Source organism: Drosophila subpulchrella, chromosome 3L, assembly GCF_014743375.2.
Source record: "Drosophila subpulchrella strain 33 F10 #4 breed RU33 chromosome 3L, RU_Dsub_v1.1 Primary Assembly, whole genome shotgun sequence".
NCBI lineage: Eukaryota > Metazoa > Arthropoda > Insecta > Diptera > Drosophilidae > Drosophila > Drosophila subpulchrella.
The window spans coordinates 5925600-5930552 of record NC_050612.1 but is presented as its reverse complement, the minus strand read 5'-3'; positions in this window follow the sequence as shown (position 1 = coordinate 5930552).

The window sequence follows — 4953 nt, the reverse complement described above, 5'->3', positions numbered from 1 at the left end:
TTTTTATTGTCAAAACAAATAAAGAAACACTTTGCCTTAATGTAGGCAATTTTAATTAGATGTTAATTTATCTCTCTGAATAAAAACTTGCATACAGCTAAGCTGATTTACTTTAAGTTACTTCAGAAGGCAGAAACTAAAATAGAAAGAAAAGCAGTGGTGGTGTCAATGACTGGGTCCTGAAATCCTGAATCTTAAATCCTGAGCTCCACCCCTTTTTTGGCTAAAGAAAGTGGAGCATTTGGGAGCAGCAGCGTCTAAGTCAATTTGAGTTTGACGCACTAGTGGGCGCTCGCTAGTGGGCGTGGCACCCTACTTAAATAAACGCCCGATGTCTCAGAACATCAAGAATCTGCATGCCAAGTCCCAAGTTTCTAGCTCATAAAGTTTCCGAGATCTCAGCGTTCATACTGACATATACAAAATTTTTTTTTTCAAGTGCTGATACACTTTTTTGGTTATTTACAATAGTCTACGCAAAAAAAGGAAATGAAAAATGTGAAAAAATGTACAAAAAATGATATTCCCACTAGTATAAGATAATATGTCAAAAAACACCGAAGCTTTCCGATCGTTCCTATGACAGCTATATGATATAGTCGTTCGATTTTAATAAAATGAAATTCGAAATTCAAAACTAATTAAATAATGTTATTTCCAAGCGTAGAAGGTTATATGTTAAAAAACACCGAAGCTATAATTTGTTTCATATTATTTTCCTACCAATTTTCCGATCGTTCTTATGGCAACTATATAATATAGTCGTCCGATTTTGATAAAATTAAATTGGAAATTTAAAACAAATTGAAAAATGTTATTTCCAAGCTTAGGAGGTTATATGTATGTTAAAAAACACTAAAGATATAATTTTTTTAAATTTTTTTCCCGATTATTTCTATGGGAGCTATAAGATATAGTTGTCCGATCGGGCTGGTTCCGACTTATATACTACCTGCAGAAGAAATAAGACTTTTGGGAATGTTTCAGCCCGATTGCTTTAAAACTGAGAGACTAGATTGCGTAGAAACGGACGGACAGACGGACTTGGCTAGATCGACTCGTCTTGTCATGCTGATCAAGAATATATATACTTTATGGGGTCGGAAACGTCTCCTTCACTGCGTTGCAAACTTCTGACTGAAGTCAATATACCCTCTGCAAGGGTATAAAAATAAATATAATTTACTTAACGAAAGAAAGTATTCAACATTATACAACTTAATCTCCATTCACTCAAAAAACGAAAATTTTATTGAGCGACATGTTGAATTCCAGTGAAAACCATATCGAATTCCATATAGACGTTTTTTCCTGATAAAATACCGATTTGGGTCCAGCTGGTACTACTTTTCTTGTCGCTAGCTGTTTATCTTGATGAAGGCGTGCCAAAGGCTTGAGTCGAATTCAGTGCTATATGTATGTATACTTAGTCCACCAGAACTGTGCTGCAAACAATAAAAAATTTAAAAAATTGGTCCGCGATAGAGGGCTTTTTAATCACCCATGAGCAATTTAGTTCGGATCTTTGTACACTGATAAAAAAACGTAGTAAATCCGAATATTTCATATTCAACCCAAATATTTTTCGCTTTGATTTTCATCCATTGCGGTTTTTATTAAATTTAAATATGCGCATACTAACTATTTTTCCATATTAATTTTAAATATTTTCGGAATAGATTTTAATATTTTAAATATTTAAGTTAAATATAAGCCATATTTAAATTAAATACAATGCATATTTCTATTTAATATTATGACTATTTGATTTTAAATTTTTTAAATTTGAATTAAATAGTACACGTGTTTAATATAAACAGAAACCATATTAAATTCTAAAATTTTAATAGTTAAATGAATAACCGAAATATTAAAATTCAATATAAGTCGTATTACGATTTAATACTAGACATATTTATTCAAGATATGCCAATTGTAATATTAAATATGATAGGTATTCAAATATTTTTGGTATACTAAAAAAAACATGGAAGAGTCGAGTGCCTCGACTATCAGATACCCGTTACTCAGCTAAAGGGACCAAAGGAAAATGGAGATAAGCAAGCAGCAAAGCAAGACTGAAATGCGCCACCTACCGGCGGTAGACAGACTTAAGCGTTATGGGCGTTAGGGTGGGCGTGGCAAATTTTTTTTTGGGTCAATCGATAGGTATTGACGAGACCAATACAATTCAGCTAAAATTTTTATTCTAGCATCCAAACTGTAGGAGCCACAGCTTTGGGCGGTTTGTGGGCGTTAGAGTGGGCGTGGCACTCTACTGAAAGAAACTTGCGCTGCGTAAGAAGCTCAGGAATCTGCACGCCAAATCTCAATAGCCTAGTTCTTATAGTTTCCGAGATCTCAGCGTTCATCCGGACGGACAGACAGACGGACAGACGGATCGACTAGGCTAGTGATCCTGATCAAGAATATACTCGTAGAGTAAAAGGGTGTACTAGATTCGTCGGAAAGTATGTAACAGGCAGAAGGAAGCGTTTCCGACCCCATAAAGTATATATATTCTTGATCAGGATCACTAGCCGAGTCGATCTAGCCATGTCCGTCTGTCCGTATGAACGCTGAGATCTCGGAAACTATAAGAGCTACAATACTGGGATTAGGCATGCAGATTCCTGAGATTCCTGCGCAGCCCAAGTTTGTTTCAGAAGAGTCCACACCCACTCTAACGCCCACAAACCGCCCAAGCCAGTTTTGATGCTAGAACAAAAATTTTAACTGAAATGTATTGTTCTCATCAATACCTACCGATGGGCCAAAAAAATGTTTGCCACGCCCACTTTAACGCCCACAAACCGCCCAAGCCTGTGGCGCCCACAATTTTCGTGCTAGATAAAAAATGTTAACTTAAATGTATTGGTCTCGTCAATACCTATCGATTGATTTAAAAAAAACTTTGCCACGCCCACTCTAACGCCCACATCAATCGATAGGTATTGACGAGACCAATACATTTCAGTTTAAATTTTTTATCTACCATGAAAATTGTGGGCGCCACAGACTTGGGCGGTTTGTGGGCGTTGGAGTGGGCGTGGCATATTCGCGTAATAAACTTGCGCTGCGCTCAAGCCTACGGAATCTAAATCTGAAATCTCGTTTCTCTATCTTTGATATTTTCCGAGATATCCGCGTTCATACTTACGATTTTTTGAAGTTTGTGGGCGGTTTGTGGGCGTTAAAGTGGGCGTGGCAAACTTTTTTTTAAGTCAGTCGGTAGGTATTGATGAGAACAATACATTTCAGTTAAAATTTTTGTTCTAGCATCAAAACTGTAGGAGCCACAGTTTTGGGCGGTTTGTGGGCGTTAGAGTTATAAAAAGTTATTATTTATTATAAAACCTACTTTGCCGTATTCTGACTTTTAAAAATGTATTTATTTCTACGTTTTTTACTTACCCATGACTTTGCAAGCAACGGTAAACGCACGCTGTGGTATATGTATGTATGTGTGTGTAGCTGCACTTGAATGTACATATGTACATACGCTTCTGAGAGCCGAAAAATTTTAGCCACTTTACAATTAATACACTAGGCTGAGGAACCGCATCCCAAACTGGGGATGATGGGTGGCAGAAAGCCAGCCGCAAACGCCTCCGCCACGTGCGCATCTGCGCCTAAAGCAGCGGTAGGCACTGCCAAGGCGCTCGGGCCACCCGCTGGAGTTAACAAATACACATACGCAGAAAGGCGGACTGCCGCCCAGACTCTGCGCTCACACACTAGGAGCACCGTTGCCACGTGGTATACGAAGGGGCGAACATCGTCGCGCTTGACTGGTGCGATGTCCCTAGTAGACCCCGAGCCAGGATCTGGCTTCCAGCAGCGGTCAAGGCGCCAGAGGACATCCTCTTCATGTTGCAAGAATGCAACCCGCACCTCCCCACGATGGACTGGAAAGTCGTCAAGGTGGAGGAGCATGAAGGGGACGTCAACCAGGCGGTGTTGGTCCTGAACAAGGAGTCAGTTGCTCCGATCGAGACTGCTCGAGGAGTGCTGAACTTCGGGTTCAGTGCGATACACATCAAGGTGTATAAGGGCGACTGCAACGCCGCTAGTAGCTCTGCCGGCAACCCAGCCGAGCAGGTGCTTGCTGAGGAGTTGGAGGCACCTGGTGGGCCAGAGGACGGCTACTCTACCGATTCGTCGCTAAGCAGAGAGATGCGAGCGCTCGGACCGGCCATCGAGGACGTAGACCTCAGCGACACAGAGGAGGCCGACGTCACTGTGGTGGAGGTTGAAGCTGTAGATGTCACTAAGATTTCTAAAAATAAACCTTCACCACAGTAAAGCAGCGTCTGCTGCACTTCTGCTTCGCCTGACCGAAGGCGGAGCCGACCTAGTCCTTGTACAGGAACCTTGGGTAGTAGGAGGCAAGGTTGCTGGACTAGGAACAAAGGAATACAAGCTTATGCTTGACCCCAAAGAAGGTAAAATTCGAACCTGCATATCAGCCAAAAGGCATCTTAGTATATTTCTACTTCGCAATTACAGCAAGGGAGACAACACCGAAGTAAGCCTGGAGCTGCAAAGTGGCTCTATAAAGGTCCTATCGGCCTACTTGGCCTTTGAAAAGGAAAACCCCCCAGATGCGCTGGTCAGAGGACTGGCAGAGGAATGCGAAAAGCTCAAGAAAGGTTTGGTAATAGGCTGTGACGCCAACGCCCATCACACCCAGTGGGGTTGCCCAAACAACAACGACAGAGGTGAGTCTCTTTTTGATTTTATTCTAAATTCGAACCTATTCTTATGCAATAGGGGCAATGTCCCTACATTCATAACTAAAGCTTGCCAAACGATCATAGATCTAACTTTGGTATCAGATTCACTCGTAGGCACAGTCAAATCCTGGGCAGTCTCTGACGAGCACTCCTTTTCGGACCATAGATTCATAGAAACTGTATTGTCCCTTGATTCGCTCTTGCCGGTTAGCTTCGC